The 17,571-nt window shown below is 44.0% G+C and overlaps 4 non-coding genes and 1 pseudogene across 5 annotated transcripts; 3 read left to right on the top strand and 2 right to left on the bottom strand.

Annotated features, from left to right (window-relative positions):
* The first annotated feature begins 300 nt into the window (after nt 1-300).
* Nucleotides 301-14,719, top strand: LOC118475713 (putative ATP synthase protein YMF19; annotated as a pseudogene). Its single transcript, XR_004855072.1, has one exon. The product of XR_004855072.1 is annotated as a putative ATP synthase protein YMF19 (transcript).
* Nucleotides 9,587-9,661, bottom strand: TRNAP-UGG (transfer RNA proline (anticodon UGG)). Its single transcript has one exon. It is a non-coding gene; the product is annotated as a tRNA-Pro (tRNA).
* Nucleotides 11,710-11,781, top strand: TRNAE-UUC (transfer RNA glutamic acid (anticodon UUC)). Its single transcript has one exon. It is a non-coding gene; the product is annotated as a tRNA-Glu (tRNA).
* A 703-nt stretch (nt 14,720-15,422) lies between the features above and the next one.
* On the top strand, nt 15,423-15,496 carry TRNAD-GUC (transfer RNA aspartic acid (anticodon GUC)). The gene has a single exon. It is a non-coding gene; the product is annotated as a tRNA-Asp (tRNA).
* Nucleotides 15,497-16,123: 627 nt separating this feature from the next.
* TRNAN-GUU (transfer RNA asparagine (anticodon GUU)) lies at nt 16,124-16,195 on the bottom strand. The gene has a single exon. It is a non-coding gene; the product is annotated as a tRNA-Asn (tRNA).
* Between the last annotated feature and the right edge of the window lie 1,376 nt (nt 16,196-17,571).

Genomic DNA, 17,571 nt, shown 5'->3' on the forward strand with positions numbered 1-17,571 from the left:
TTACCATAATAACCAGTGCTGGGCTCTCTCGCGATAACAACCCACTTCGTTGCGCCTTTTTTCTTGATGGGTATGGGTGATCTTTGGGGCGGGTTAGGGTTCCGGATCAGGCAAAAGTAAGAACTAAAAACGGATACTTTTGAATGCTTGGGTTGCTTTGATTGAATCGATTGATTCACCCTTGGCCAGAGAAGAAGATAGGGAATTCCATAGAGTCTTGAGAGTAGAAAGCAGCTGATATAGATGCCACCCCACCAAATAAATCGTAGGTAGAATGAAGTAAGTGATTACTGTAGTGCCATGCATTTGGGATTACAGTGCCAAGCATTCGTGCTGGGATTTGAGACAGTGCCAATCTCATCTCGAACTATTACTAGCAAATAAATCATAGGTAGAAGGAATCTCAGTGATTACAATTACAGCAGCGCCACGCCAGTAGAGTAGATTCCGTTCGTTCTAGCAATCATGCCAGAACTCACTGATCCATGTGCTCCCAGAAGGAAGGATCTCGTTCCCATAGCATAGCCTATAATGAATGTGGCTTTCCCCCCCATCTCCTATCTATAGCTTCTATAGCTTATAGCTGGAATGACCTATATGACCGGAACCACCTAAACATCTATATGACCGGAACGGAACCTCAACCTATATGTATATGACCGGAACCTAAACAACCTACTGGACTTGCTTTGCTACTTGAGCCTAAGCTATATGATCTGAACCAACCCTATCGGGACTAGATCCTGTCTACGGACTTGATCCTGTCATGTCAACGGACTTGCACTTGCCTGTCAATCTTGACGGACTTGATTGTTTCAATACGTCAATCAATACGGATTCTCTTTCCTGTGGAAATGCTATCTACCTGGAAGGAAGGTTTGTTTCCCGAAGGAAGGAGATGGAGATTCTTTCGCTGGAGAGATACTTTCTCATTGGAGAGGAGATACTTTCTCTTTTCGGGCTCGAAATCTGTCCTGTCGATTTCTCTGATTTAAGGGCGCAAGCACAATACTGCACTCTCCCTGCTTGCTCGCCCGATCCGTCGATCTTCTCGAGAGGAGCAGTTCAAATCACCCTGTACGGATCCATTGGGATCACCTAGAGCCGCGAGTCCAGTTGAGTGAATCCTTTCAGGCTGGATGGATGCGGTGGGCTAGCTCTGCTCTCTTCTCGAAATTGCATATTGCATAGAGTAGTATTGTACGAAACGATATCTCGTAACGGAAGGATGGAAACCAAGAGAAAGAAGACAGCTCTATCTCAGAAGTGAGCTCCGTCTCACAAGTTAGCTCCGTCGACACCTCGAGCTATTCAAACGAGTGTTCAGTCATCAGATCTCAATATCGGGTTGGGAATCTTTCTAGACTAAAAAGTTTCGTTTTCGTGGGTCGGTGTCAAGTCTATCTCTCATGTTGCTCCTCAGAAAACGCGTAGAATAGTAATGTCATTGGCCCACTAGATAAGGATGGGACAAACGCTCTAGTCTATGCGTTAGAAGGCAACTAGTATTTTTGGTTATTTTGGGAGGGAGTCTTTTTCTGTCTTGAGGGTTGGTTTGATTGGAAATCGAAATGCCTCAACTTGATAAATTGACCTTATTTCTCACAATTCTTCTGGTTATGCCTTCTCCTCTTTACTTTTTATATTCTCTTTTATAATAATAATAATGGAATACTTGGAATTAGCAGAATTCTCAAACTACGGAACCAACTGCTTTCGCACCGGGGGAACAAGATCCGGAGCAAGGACCCTAATAATTTGGAAGATATCTCGAGAAAAGGTTTTAGCACCGGTCTCTCATATATGTACTCCAGTTTATCCGAAGTATCCCAATGGACCGTCGACTATTTGGGAAAAAGGAGGAAAATCACTCTGATCTCAGATTTCGGAGAAATAAGTGGCTCACGAGGAATGGAGAGACAGATTCTCTATTTGATCTCGAAGTCCTCATATAACACTTCTTCCAGTCGGATCACTTGTTGGAAAAACATAATGCTCACACATGTTCCACACGGGCAAGGAAGCATAATCTAATGAACTTAGATTCTTTTCTTTCTATAGGACTGAGGATCCTTGCCTAGATCCAGAAAAAGTTGGATGCGCCGGAAGCTGAAGCGGAAATGCAATTCTCGGGTGAGGAAAGGGTTGTCTCAGGTACGCCTGGGGCAGGATTGAATCGATGTACCTAAGCTAAACTTATAAGATTGAACCACCTATAGACGGAATTAGGAGAGCTGAGGTTTAATCCAAGACCAGGAAAGCACCAGCTATATCGAAGCCCAATGCCAAGCAAAGCCCTAGACGGAAAGTGAAGAAATTGGCTTCAAGCTTCGCCCTTAACCCAAGATGAGGTGGAGCCTTACCCCGACACAAGGTGGGACCCTCCCATTAGGATAGTGGGCTTAGTCAGACCAACATAGGTTGTCAACCAAAAAGGAGAAGCTCCCGTTATTGTTGGTTTATGGACCTAAGACGAGAGGATTGGGCTTAGAACAAGACCTTTCGGTGGATATGATCACATCTTCATGACAATAGGTGTACACCTTTGGCCTCACTCAAGGTAATGGGTGACCAAACCTAACGAGTCTAAACAAATTGGATCTTATTGTGTGACAAAAAACTGAGATTGGGAATGCTTGGCAGGTATTTGAGTACCAGTAAATTAGGGAAATCAAACACATAAAGAAGTTTTCTTTCCAAGCCTGGTAACACCACACTTAAGTAAGTCGATTCAGATTAGCCAACAAGCGAATCCATTCCATTAACTCAGTCAACTCTTTCTGGTAAAAGTGCTCATCATTACTACTATATATAATATAATATAATATAGTAAATTACAGACAACACTCAATGCTAATGAGTGGATCAAGTCATTTACTAGTCAATGAACTGACTAAACCCTGTCTGTTCTGGGAATTGACCCACTTAACTATACTCTTAGGGCAAGCCGCCCTGTGGTAATTAACTCCGTAAAATCTGTATCAGTCTTGAGGCAATTTGGAAATGCTAGACAAAGATATTAATCAGAGTCAGTCAATTCCCTAGCTACAGTTAATATGAAAAATCCCGGGTAGGTAATTCAAACACGCCCCACCCAATAGGTGAATCTTTCAAAGTGTGGGAAATCTCCCCTTTCTTCAATCCTAGAATCGATGCCTAAGAAAAAGGGTATATCTATTAAAATGCTCAACCCATTCATGCGATTCAATCCTCTGCTCTGATTCTATTAAAAAGGAAACACTCCACTAAGTCGTACACACTCCCCAATAAGTCTGGTAATTAATTCGTTCAAATCAATGCTCGGTGCAGCAGGTAATGTAACTTAATCAATCGCAAGCGGCAAAAGAACTCAAACTCAATCCACAATCCGTCTCGCTCGTCTGGGAAAGAAGAGCAGGCTGTTAGGCAAGCCGGCTTTAATACAACCTCTAGGGAAGCCAGGAAAGTTGGTATATACTTTGTACCAAGTACCAAACTTTTGAAACAGTTTGAATCCAATAAGGAAGAAATGAAAAAGCTAGGCCGAAGGATGAGATGGCATTTCAAGAGAATAGTCGATCAGTATGGCAGGAAGAGGTCTCTTTGTCAAATCCTCTATCATCTAAAGCTGGGTCAGAAACTTCCTTTAGGAGCAGAAGAATTTGCAGGCCGTAGGACAAAGCTTCCATTCTCGAAGAAACTAGCCAAGTTTGAAAACACTTAAGAGGGCTGGGTATTGAAAGAGTCTGGCAGGAAGAAGTATAGTACCAAGCGGCAGTAAGCCTCGATTCGAATTAGCAGAGAGGTCAGTTTTAGGAGGTCGGTGTCCAGTGGAGTTCAGCGAGAAACTCAAAGTAATACATACCTATTTGTTGCGATGTGATTGCTTCGCACCTTTCAATATTTCTTTTACTTCTAGTGCTATCTTCCATCCGTTCCAGTTCATGGATCTTCTTCTTGTTGTAGAACGAGAATTGGATTGATTCCTATAGTTTAGTTCTCTATTTGCAAATTCATTACTTAATAACGATCTTATAGGCTTTGTCTCAGGCAGATCTGGAGCGACTGGATTGAACAGAAAGTACTCTCACACTATAGAAAAAAGTAAAGTCCACTAAAAGTACATGCACTCTTTTCTTACACTTATAGAGGTTCGAAGAAATGAGTAAAAGGTAGACTAAGTGATCAATCAAGATCTTGTCTCAAAACCTACTCTTAGAAGGCTCATTCCAGCAGCCTTAGCACAAGCAAGTAGACCGTCACAAAAGAGAATGAAATCAAAACCGGAGAATGAAATGCTTTACTTATAATACTAAGACAACCAGGCACTTCACTTCAGGCTTTGATCCGCGACTTACAGAACTGTTTTGCCTGACATTCAATCGTTTTCTTGTCTTTTTTTCTTCCCACTACTATATATAATATAACCTTTAGATTTTATACTCCATCCAACCACTCTCTGTTCCATTTCTCATTCCTTATTCCTGAAAGGATAGGTTCTTTATTCCAGCTGTTCGTTAGAATCTTAGCTCGAATTCAATGTTCGGATGCTCCATCCTTCGCGTCCAATCCCTGTCAGGAGGGGCAGCTTCCTCGAGTCCGGTCTCGGAAGCTGGGGCAAAATAGGCCAGTCTATCTGAGGGAACGGGACCTACAATCAGGATCTCTTCCGCGGATCTCTTGCCTTGCTTCTTGACTGGAACCTGGCACTTTTAGCGTGCATCTAGTCTGCATATCCCTTTCTGCAAATCTCTATTAGCTCTGCTGCAGAAGTGGAATGTGAGCTTGGGAATACCCTTCCGGTTTCCAGAATCCTAGCTTGATTTCTTGCGTTTAAAGGCAGGCTTGACCAACCACATCACATAAGCCAGCGCAGCGAGAAAACTGATTCTTCCACGGGATTCCGCTTCCTACGAAACATACGTTTTACGAATTAACGGTTACCAGTAGCGAGCGATCCTTTCCTACAAGGTAAGGCCATGGACAAAGGTTTTTTATCTACCCCAGCGGGGGCAGTTTTAGGAGTCTTTTTTTCAATCCATCTTACTTTGAATCCGGGCTCGCCTTCACTCGGTCAAGGGGTTGCCCTTTACCTCGTTCCGTGGTCCTTTATCCCCTCCTTGCTTGCCTAGTTTTATTCCTTTCCGAGGCCCAAAAGCCAAGCATCACAATCAGAGGGTTAATCCTCCAACCAGAACCAACTTAACCTATGGATAGTCTCCGCCGGCCTAGGCGGAGATGGCCAACTGATAGATACTTATCCTGCCCAGCGGGTGCTACTTCTCTTCTTTCTCCTATTTGCTTTGCTTGACGGTGAAACCTATCGATCATATCCGGAAGTTGCTTAACACTACCCTCGAATGCAAGTCAGCTCTTCGATTCTCGAGAATCGGGGTGGGCCAGGTGATTATTTGATTTCCAATATGGATATAATGATGTGTAAGAACTGCACCACCGATATAGCACCCTTCCTCGGACTAAGGATATTCGTACTCCCAGTGCTCTTGCTTCCTTTGCACCCCGGCTCCGAAGGATCAGTAGGGAGGACTCCGGATGCCAGTATCGGAATGGAAACATTCCTCGAATGATATGATGGTTGTGATGCCCCGTTCGTGATACCCAGGGAAGGGGACTACATCATACTTCTCTGATCCAGTCCTTTCTTTATTGACAATATTTATTAGTTGACCACTTTACTAGGCTTTCCCTAACAAAAGTATTCCGAGTGACCACCCTATTGTCACTTTACTGTCCAGTTCGCGAGTCCCACTCACTTATTTTAGTCAAACCGACCCTAACTAAAACTAAGTTAAGTATAGTACTTTTCTCAATGCTGCCCGCCTCTCATCTGTTTTCTAATCAGCTTCTATCTTCTGTTCCAACCAAGGAAGCTCTTCTATTCAACCGGTTCGTATCGCCAGGCCCCTCAGGGGGTACGGTTTATCTAATCACACTGCTCGCTACTACAGGGATTCCTTCTCCTTGCCGAGTTGCAGGTGTTACCACCCTAGATATTCTATTTATTATTTGTATGCTGCCTTCTCTCCTTCATCTGGATTTTTGAGATGATTGTTATGTTAGTTCTTCCTTCTATGTTGTAAGGTGCAATCTCATCCGATGTTTGCCAGTTTGCCCGAGTCTTCCCGATTCTTATCCAGCCCAGCTAGATTGGACCAACATCAGCGGTGCTTCTATTAACCCTTGCTTCTCTACTATTCTTAGGTCTTAGGAGAACCCTATCTTCCATATTCCTAATCCTCAAGTACAGTAGGCCGCACTCTTCGATCCTTTGGTCCTAGAACACCTTTTGTCGTAAACTATACTCTACATTCCCCCTCGGTCTACTCCGCCAAAGTAGCGACAAGATTCAATTGCTGGTTCGATTCCAGCTCGCTATCCGACGGTTAATCCTTTAACCAGAGATCAGCATCCAAGGGTTATTCCTTGAACCAGTGCTTCCTATCGAATCGATCATTCTTTACTTACTTTATTAAGATTAAGTGGGCATCCCTCACTGAAAAGAGAATCAAGCAGGAAAACCCTAGGACGAGGGATAGTGATATTCCTTTCACCGAGCAAGAAACCATCTCTTTCTTTCACATATATATATCTATTTCAAGAAGTCCAATCCACCACTATCAATGGAGCACTCTACTCTATACTATTACCGAGTGAAGATTTCATCGGATCCGGCTTGCTTTCATTGAAGGACAAGAGCGGATAGTTCCCTTCCCTTTCTTCGATGAACCCTTATCTTTCGATAGAGAAGTACAGCGAGATGAACGATAAGTCGAACGACAGAACAACCTGATGTTACTGCATCAAGTAATTCAGATTGTCATATTGAGATTTTTTCCTTTTTTGTACTTATTATTCCAAGCCAAAAGGCTATGTTCTCCCCCATACAGCTCGCAAGGCTCATAACCTAACTGCTCTACTTACTTAATTCTTAATTCAGAAATTCAACAACCCTCCCTTGAAGGGCCAAAACAACAGCAGAGTAGCAGGTCAAAAAGAGAGAGAGAACTGAAACCGAAGATACTTGGGTTGGGAGAACTCTTCTACAGTACTCCATTAACAGAATAAAAGTATAGACCAATCAGCCTTCCTTATTGTCCAAGATCATTACTAAAGTGTTGGCCAACAGACTAGTACCAGTGGTGGATAGGAGAGTAAGTCCCAGACAGCTAAGATAAACTCCCGGGTAGTGTTGTCACTGCACAAGAGGTGCGTAACAGGTGTAAGCAAAGAAGAGAGCATAACACTGGATTTAGAAAACGAGCATATGATATGGTGAGACAACTTTCTCTTTTTTGAGGTGAGATGCTAGCCAGCCCTCTATTCATGGGTGAGATATCGACTTTACAGCGTTACCACGTACCAAATCGTTCACTCTATCAGGCAGCCGGAAGTGCATCTCTTCTTTTTGCAGGACTTCTTCCTAGCTCCGTGGAACGAAGAGTTGGAACGAATAGTAGAATGTTGGGCAGCAGGAAAGACTAGTTACAGAAAAGCCAGCCCCAGTTCATTCTGGCTATTGCATCCGTGGAATGCATAGTTAGCTCCGTTTTCAAGTCCCACCCTACCTACTTATTAGCTTGCCCTGTTTCTAATGCGCTGTGGACCTTGCTTGTTGGCTTCGTCGACCAATTCAATTCCTTGTGTCGGCTCCGATCTAACTAGTAAGAAGAAAGATAGATATATAGAATTGGGTGGGCAGAGTTGGCTTGCTTCCAAGAGAATAAACACCTGGCGACTCGAAAACATGATGCGCTAGGTTTCGATCAGTTAATCGAGATAGGCTGTACTTTTCATTCGATTTTGTTACCACGTGCTTTTCACTTCATGATCATGGCTCATTTTCCTAGAACACCACAAAAAATCTCCCTACCAGTTTTATGAGAGTGCTCAGTCAACTTCCTATAAGAGTTCTGCTTTTGCTAATCAAAGACAGACATCAATCCCTCATCCTACTCTGTCTGTCAGTCGGTTACTCAGTTCTGTTAGCTACTCACGTGTCTATACTAAGCTAAGATATTCCTCATTCTTGCACAGGACAGGACAGGAGAGGGGATTGCCTTAGCTACCGGTACCGAACTCCGATCAAACTAAAACGAAAAGCTTAACCGATTCTTGTAGAGTCCTTAGCATTAGATAATGCATGCGCACACAAGAGGAATGAACTTGCCTTCTAGTGATTTGGAAGGATTGAGTCGGCTGCCCCCAGCCTCGCCCCGCATCGCCCTCCGGGGGTAGTTACGCCAGTGGAACCAACTCACAAAGCAGCCCAAAAGCAGGAACTTTTCTTGATTGAATTGGTTTAAAGGTAATTCATCAATCCTTAAATTATTCCAGGATTCTTTTGGGATGCTATCCACCCTTTGATTTACGAATTGGCTATAATATTTACTCTGGATCCCTTCCAGCTGCAAGTCAAGAAGGATCCTTTGAAACATTTTAGGATTATACTCACAATTGGTTTGGGGGTTTCGTATTGCATTGCCCGCACTATCCATATCCTGGAACAGGATTGATTTGGCCATGGAAAGGGCCAGCTAAACGCCTAAGCTCTGAAAGTACGGATTGCTTCCCTTCATAGATTTTATTAGTTAATTTGAGAAGTTCCTCTGGGCTCCTGGTCCTTTCCAGATACTGCAAACTCAAATTATGAAATATGAGATCCCTGCTACTCAGAGTCAGAGACCCGAAAGGACGTGGTGGACTCCCTGGTTCCCCCTCATCTGCAGGAGAAATTGAAGAAGGTGCAGCCCCGCCCCCTGCGGAGTGACTCGGGGCCGGCGGTGGAGTAGTACCTGACTGGGTCGAGTAGGCACCCTCCTCAGGGCTAAGTGGCGGATCTAGAAAATAGTCTGAGCCGTCAAGAACTATTTCAGGGGGCAGACCCGAGTGCTCTATTGGAGCTTTGCCCTTGCCCTTATCTTGGGCTTGACAGGTAGACTATAAAGAGATTCAGTACAGCAAGCCTGACACTCATATTTATTAATATAATGGGGACCCAGAGAAAGATAATAGAGAGCCATCTGCCAATAGGCAGAATAGATTCCACACTCACTTCAGATTCTGGGTGGGTAAAGGGAAACGTGATCTCTATTCTGAGAGGGAGCGCGGTCGAGCATAGACTCGGCAACAACCAATACATCCAATACCACAGTAGGCCCACGTACTACAGCTTAAATGTACTGTATGTGCCATCATAAACCATTTCAGTCGTAGTACCTAACCTACCAGGCACTTGTTTGCCACCAAGATAACCTAATTAACGTGAAACCAACTGTATTTCCGCTGTAGTACCTACCAGGCTTGTAACCAAGCTAAGTGAAATTGAAAAACATTTTCGCTGTACTACCGCTCGTGTAACCGACGTAATCGGTCTTAAACACCTATAATATAAGGAACTCGTGTACAACCATAACATTTATATATTTCACAGGTGTACCACCGTAACCAATTTCACTCGTGTACTACAAAGAAGAAAAGAAAAAAAGAAAATTATAGCTTTCTTTTTTTTTGGTGCGTGCTTTTCGCCTGCCTTCCCGACCACGGATAGGCTACGGGGCTTTGCACTTCGGCCCCTGTGAATACCACATCAAGGTGACAGGATTCGAACCTATGGCCCTCTGTACCCAAAACAGATGCGCTGACCAGACTGCGCTACACCTCGTCTCCCCCCCGGAACATATGGTATGGATCTACCCGATCGAAAAAGACTCGAACCGCAGTCGCCCACCCCGCGGCACAGGGAGGCGAGAACCACCGCTTTTAGGAAATAAGCCTACAATTTTATTTGATTCTCGTCTCGTTTCACTTGCATTTTCTTTCGGAATGACTTGATCGTTCTGAGAGTGGAATCGAACCACTCACTCCGGAAGGATTTAGAGTCCAAAGGGCCCAGCGAAAGAAGTCCCACGCCAGCAGCCTGCCAGAACCATTAATACAGGGTTTGATCCACTGAACACCCACACAATCTCGATTTGACAGATCATCGCCATCTCTTTGGACATGCATGTGTTAAGCAAATGGACTGAACTGAATGAAGAGTGATGTCACATCGCATTTTCGATCTTAGGCGAACGATGGGTTACCGGGTCTACGACCTCGCAAGGCACTACTGTAGACCTCTTTGGGCCAGACGCTTTCTCAATCAAAAATGGAAAGAAGGAGTGAGTCTATCACCTACGTCATTTCTCAAGCAAAAATGGAAGCATTAAGTCATCGTTCCGTCATACAACATCTAAGGTCATCCCTTACGACTTCCCTACATCACCCTTCTAAGCTCCTTTGCCCTATGACAAAAGTCTACTTTGAATGAATGATCATTTTACGGTTCGATTCCGGCTCGTGACATGAAGAAGAAGTCCCAAACAGGGATCAGATGAGTTTGCACAGCGTTACTTTTTGTTCTTCGTTGACGGAAAATCAAACGGTTCCCGGTCTTTTCAGAAGACTATGCTTACTTTCTTTTCTCTTACCGGTCTTTTCAATCAAGGAAATGTATTCCGTTCCTCGAATCGGGACTTTCTTTGTCGAGGATCTCTGGTACTCCATCGAGTTTCCGTTTCTTCTTCTAATGGCTGTGTCCGTCTAAGGTGGCTGGCTATTTGAGCGATTTAAGTATCGCGGTTGTCTTGAGCTCTGGATTGATGGACGGGGCTGGGTTCAATTTCAACTCGGAGATAGCCGGGTCTATAGCTATAGTAAGAGCCGCTTTGTGAACAGCATCGGATAACATAGCAAGGGTAGCCGCAATAGAGCAATTATGCCTTAAGCCCAAAACTCTTCCTTTCGGGGAAGGAAGAAAAGACTTTTCTTATTCCAAGCCAGCTACGGGACAAGTGAAACGGGCAGTTAGTTCAGTGAGGACAGCAGTTCCAGCAAAGACAGTGGAATGGTAAAGCTGTTCATTCTCAACGGGAAAGGATTTCTCTATTGCAACGGGGCTAGTTTCAACAAGGTGAGCAAAGCTAGATACTTAGGCTTGTCCAGTTGTTCCACCAACCCCTGCTCCCGACCCAGGTACATTCTTCTTGGCAGCTCAAGACCTTTCTTGTTCCTTGCTCCCGTGGATCGATACTAGTTACTTACCTTTAATCTTAGCTTAGTGTCTTTTACCTAACCTACTCGCTCGCCGAGCTTTTTTTATCTTGGTTATTGGCTTTTTTACTCAAGTTAGAGCTTTTCTTTCCTGGCTTTTTCACTCGAGTTGTTCGCTTGGCTTTAGCTCATTTTTTTGTCCATTTCTTCTCTTTACAGATCCCCTCGAAGTATCCAGAAGAATGGCAATGCAAAATAATAGCAATAGTCGTCTCGTAGGTGCTGGTGAAAGAATAGCTTATGGGGCTGGAGTCAAAGGAGCTTTCATAGACATAGAAATCATAATAGAAAGAGCAGGCCTGCGAGCAGCGAGTGCCCTTTGTAAGTTGCGAGCCTGCCTGTCAAACCATAGGCGCCTTACCGCCCCCCTTTCTTTTTTGAATTAGAAAGAAGGGGATGAAAGACAAAGAAAGAGATCAGGTTATTTATGATCGGAGAAAAGGAAGGGGCGTGGTTGATGTGTCACTGGGAACCCGTAGGAAGGGGAGACGACCGGCCTCATTCACATCTGAAATCGCCAACATGAACACAAACGAAATCGTCGAATTTCGTATAGAAAGAAAAGGAACCACTTCTATTCTCTTCTCTTTTCTTAGGTATATGAAGAATTGCTTTTTGGTCCCTTTCGTCCAGTGGTTAGGACATCGTCTTTTCATGTCGAAGACACGGGTTCGATTCCCGTAAGGGATATTACTTCATCCTGGCCTTCAAATCGTTGGTGCTGATTATCATATAATCTCCTTGCTTTGGAGTGAAGAAAAGAAGTTCGATCAGTTCATTCAATTAGGAAGCGTCAGACTAGGCCTTTCTTTCAACGAATGTCTCATTCTAATCTACCTACCCGGATCCCTTTGCTACTAAGCGAGCCAACTATCTATCGACAGACCCATCAGCTTTGCACTTAACTAACCCATTTATTTCCAACAGTTTGACGCCCCATTCCTCGTTTTCCCACTTGTACTTCTATGCCTTGCCCCATAGAGAGGAGTCTTCTTTCTTCGGAAAAACGGCTGAATTCGATTAAGTATTCCCATAGAGAAAAAAGCCCACTAATAACTGGAGCTGGAGGTAGTAGCCCTTCCTCTTTGGTCTAGTTGACCGCAGCACCCATTGCCGAAAGCAGCTCATACGGGGGTATTTCCTTGGCCAACGCTTCTAGTAGGAGGCATATTCCTTTCTCCCGAGGGTGAGGTTTCTCACTTTTGCCTATGGCTGGCATAACCAAATCTAGAGCGGAGTGAGCCAATCCATTTGTAACCGTTTCAAAGTCTTCTGCGGCATCTTCTGGATCAGAATCTCCTGCTCAACCGAGAATGAATTCATTTTCATTGTATTATGTGGCAGTCCCACTACTTTCAACCATGGAAGCGAATCGATGATCCTGTCCAGAGTATCTTTATGAAGAATATCCTAGCCTAGTCATAGCTTTCTTTGTAAATGATCTCTCCTCTGCATCGCTGGAAAAGTTCTCAACCGGATTATCGGAGAACAACCGCACTCAACCAAGAACTTCCCCTTCCCCCATTTCCCTGTCTTCGCTATTTTGCTTTTCTACTGCTTGCTCCCCGAGCTCCCTATCCGAGTAAGTCCTACCTTCCTGGTTGGCAAGTAGTAAACCCTACTTCCCTTTCAAATCCTTGATTTGATCATCTTCATTCCATGGTGGACGGAGGAAAACTAGTTACAAATGTTCTTTGCTCGTGATACTTTGAATTGAAAGAGGAACGCTTGCAACGATAGCCCTTGTCAAGCAAAGCATCCTAGTGTGAAAAAGCAAGAAAATGCACTGACTGGCCCTGCCTTCAGCCGTACTCTCCTTTCATCTGGGTGGGTACTAGTTTGAAAGCAGGAACTCGGAAAGGAGGCACGGTTTTAGCAAGAAGCAAGGAATTCCAATTCATAGGAAAGCCAGCCCTTCGAAGAAAACGGAAGTGCTAGCAACGAAAGCAGCAGGGCCACGAATCGGATTAACAGATAGGGATCAGGTTGTTGTTGAAGTTCAGTAAAGAGCAGGGCCAAGCCAAGCCGGATTAGCAGAAGAAAAAAAGAAAGAGAAGGGATACCCTTGCATCCCTTCTCTTTCCATTTTCAATATTACAGATTATCTAATCTTTGTTGCTGCTTAGGACTAGGCGAACATCAGATGAGATGAAAGCTAGTACTACCTCATACGATACGGTGAAGAAATTCTAATCTGCTCTAGAAAACCACTTTTCATGTTCCAGATATAGCACGTAGGTTGTGACTCCACATGGGGAGCTGAGGGACATAACATGATAATAGAAGGTCATCCTAGGTAGAGCTGTAGCACAGATCCACGGAGCGGGAGGTAAGAGGAAAAGAAAAGAATACCACCATAAAAGAAAATTGTGCCCTCTTGAGCCCTAAACCTAGGAGCAATGGTTTCTCTCCTTCCCAAACTGCAACCGCAACCAGTTCTAATTCAAACAGTGTGGTGGAGTTCAATCAGAAACTCTCCTTCATCCCTCTTCAAATGCATTCCTCACTACGAGATTGAATATGTTTTCCCAGCCTCCCACCAGTAGGCGAATCCCTCCAACCAATGACTACACTACCTTGGTTATCCGCTTTCATGTCTTGGATTGAGCTTTCTAACTCTTATTATAGTTGGGTGGGCGGAAAGAAAGGACAAGATTCCTGCTTCGTTCAAAGTCCTAGTCCTGTCTCCTGATATCTCGCCCGCTATTTCTATCTCCGCTAAACCTAGTCACTTGGCTAGCTATACTTCTATAGGAACTATCTAAGCTATACTTTACTTGACATGACTGCCTATCCTGGAACTAAAAGTCTTAAATACGTCTCTCTTGGCTACCCGTGACTTGCGTTGACCTATCCCTACTACTTGGTTATTAGCTTACCCTTTTATACCTATTAGAAACCCTAGCTAGCTTGTAAACACCTATCTCGTGCTTTACTTCTATACTGACCTAAACGTGAACTGAACAATATGCCTACCTTTTTTATGTTTCTCAACAATAAGCATCCCGTGGTGACAACAAACCATATGCCAACAAACAACTCCTTAAAATGCTTATATGTATACAGCTTGGCCTTGCTATTCACAAATGTCTATCAGCTTCTCCTGCTTCTATACTTGCCTATCTGTGACATGACCTATTCCTACTTGCTTTGTCAACTACTTTACGATACTTAACTTAACTTTACGATACTTTACTTTATCCCCAGACCTATAAACAATGGGTCTCAATTCGGGAGGAAGAACCGGTAAATTGTACATACGAATGTCAATCTTCATTTAATACACTGGTAGGGGTCGATCAGGCAAATCCCAAAGCCCCGAACTGCTCTACTGATCTTCTCTCTCTTCAGACTCACTGAACCAGACTCCTTTTGCACTGAGAACACAATTAAGAACCCTCCTTCTCACATCACAAGAAGGCAAACCTTGTACGTTGATCGAATCTTCTTTCGCATCCAGAAGAGAGGCTGTGGGCTATCCGAGAGAGTGGTTCAGGTGACTACCGGAGTCATTGATTAAGCAGGTCAGATGGGCTTAGTAGGGCTCGAACCTACAATATCACCGTTATGAGCGGTACGTTTCAACCAATTAAACTATAAGCCCAATCGGATCTCTACATGCCGGGAAGAGCGGACAGAAAGAGGAGACCCTTTGCTCTATCTCCTTCTTCCTCTTCCCGGGGCCCCGGAGGGCAAGCCCTATTAAAGAAGCTAAGTGACTTTCGTCACTCAAGTAGTGAGTTTGAGAGTGGCCGTTAGGGCGACCACTTGTACTTCTAGGCCTTGGCGACCTATAGTCTTGTTACGCAACACAGCTTCACTCGATTCAGTAAATCAATAGTTCAAACCAGCCCACTAATAGCTTAGATAGTGGCCCTTCCACTTTGGTTTGGTATAGTTGACCCTACCTATTGACTCAAGGTAAGACCTCTGACTCAAGGTTCATAGGAAGGGGGAACCCAGACGTAGTGGGATGTAGGCTTCAGTTGTTTTGGTACTTTTGCACTACCTACGTCTTATTATTTATTTTGTAACCGGCTTTTCACCGGCAGGTCAGTAGGCCTTTTAGAAGGCGAACAAACGAAAGTTCTCCGCGGGCGCTAGCGCTATCTTGTTCGCTTTTGTCAACTGAAGTCGCGCGTAGCGCCAACTAACTGATAGCTGATAGAGCGCGGAGCCCCGAGTCTAAGCGAGCAGAGCCATTTCTTTGTCGTCAAAAGAAAAAAAAAGTACTAAAGGCGAAGGGCATTCTGTTGTACAGCTACTTTGGTTTTGGTATAGTTACAAAGGTAACCGGTAGGTGACTGTTGAATCGACAGTAGTTACGAAAGGGGGAAATAGCTCAGTTGGTTAGAGTGCTGGTCTGTCACGCCAGAAGTCGCGGGTTCGAACCCCGTTTTCCCCGCACGATCTTCCTCTTCCTGCCCGACTCATTTTGTCTTCACTGGAAGCTGCTGATCCCAGCGTAGCATTCAAGACAATTGTTCCTTCTTCGGTCTCCCTCCACCCCCTTCGTTTGTTGTGGGTCGCGTCTCACCGCAGGCACTTAATGAAAATGAATGAGTGAAGATCTTCCTTCCCCCCTTGTGTCTTACCAAGGACTGAGTTCCCACTTGTGGCGAAAAAAAAGTATACCATCCCACCCGGCCTCCCCCCGGGGGTTAAGGTTCCTCTCGGAGACTGCCAGTCTACAAGAAGCTGGCAGAGCTTTAGCCATTGGACCACATCCATCCATCCTCCTACCTAAAACAGTGACGCCTTTTCTTGTTCGTTCTTCGAATTACGCTAGTGGAGACTAATTCCTTCCGGCTAATGAAGATACTACCCCAGTCTTCCCATTCATTCCCAGTGGATCCTTTTCATTGAACGAACCAAGTTCACCTATACGAGAGTGAGGAATAGAAATCCTACAATCAACTTCCCACTTTTTATGTCCCGTTTGACGATTCTGCTGCGTCTTTAGAAAAGAAAAAGGAGAAGGACAGGGTCAGAAAAGCGATAACTATCAATTCGAATTCAGAATGAATCAAATCTCCCCAAGTAGGATTCGAACCTACGACCAGTCAGTTAACAGCCGACCGCTCTACCACTGAGCTACTGAGGAAGAACGGACTTAAGGAAGCTGACTCTCGTTCTTTGGACCAACCAACCGAAAAGAAAAAAAGTTAGTCACTTTTTCTCTTTTCCGGGAGAAAGGGTGACGATAGCAATCCCCTTTGCCTCCCCGGCCGGGGAGCCCCCAGGACAGGACAAGGGGGGCGGCGGGGATTAATAAAGAATGGGTTGGCAAATATCTCACTTAATGGTGGGAGGGGAGTATTTAGTCTTAGTCTGCCTTTAGGTTAGGGTTTTATTTGAAATCTAAATAGAAATGCCTCCTAGAAATGAAATAGCTGAATTCTTTATCCTTAAAAGACTGGAATCCCTCCAACCAATGACTACTCAACCTTTATCACAATCTCAACTGCTTTCCACAGAAAGTATTACCTGAGGTTGAACATTTATCCCTTCAACCTGATTGCCTTAAACATTCATAGCTAACAGTTGACATCGTCTTTCCTTAATAAAAGAAGTAAACTATTTAACGGTTTTAGTTTGTCAGCTTTCACCACTTCTGTTTTGTCTTCCTCGACTATACATTCTCTTACTCCAAAAGGGTCTAACCCAGACAGAGATTACTTTTCGATAACACACCTAGTTCGGGGGTTGATTAACAGGAAAGCCCGCGGCCTACCACTACGAATTTATAGCTATAAAGGGTCACAGTATGAAACTGCTACCCATTTGATGCACAAGGATGCTATGGTTAAAGCTAATATCTACTCAGCTGTTCCCCGACTTAGGCTATATAATCCATCTTAGGTACAGTAACCTAGACTCGAACTCACTATACAGGAAACCAACCGTTCAACGAAATGTGTGCTCAATTTATTAGAATACGCTTGTAAATCCTCTTCTAAATTCTTACTGTAAAAGAATAAGGGAAACAGTCATTGTTGAATCTGCATGGAACCCTATATGAATAATCATTATTGTATTCTACCAAACATCTTATGGGGTTGGTAAAACCAACGCATTGGTAGCTATAAAGCTTGCTACCATGATGGCAGTGCCGACACTCGCTTCATAGCAACATTATTATCCATGTTCTCGGCTTGGTTAACGTTAAAAACCTCCGTAAAGGAAAGGTTGGATCATTCATAAATGTACTAAGATAAGAACAGTATTCACTATGTCTTTATTGATCAAGAAAGTCACCCTCTTGTAACCATTAATAACGGCTTCTGGGTTCTTAAAAGCATTCAAATTTGCCAATGGGTGAGCTATTTCTTGGGGGATAATAAAAGGGTTATCACACTGAACATACCTGTACCAAACTACAACTCCTATCCCCATTAATACAAGGATATTAAACATACCCCAGACAAACTTATTGTTTGATTTGTTAAAAGTGCAAGTTCTAACTTGCGTTATAGCACA

This window comes from Zea mays, unplaced genomic scaffold (assembly GCF_902167145.1).
Source record: "Zea mays cultivar B73 unplaced genomic scaffold, Zm-B73-REFERENCE-NAM-5.0 scaffold_586, whole genome shotgun sequence".
Lineage (NCBI taxonomy): Eukaryota > Viridiplantae > Streptophyta > Magnoliopsida > Poales > Poaceae > Zea > Zea mays.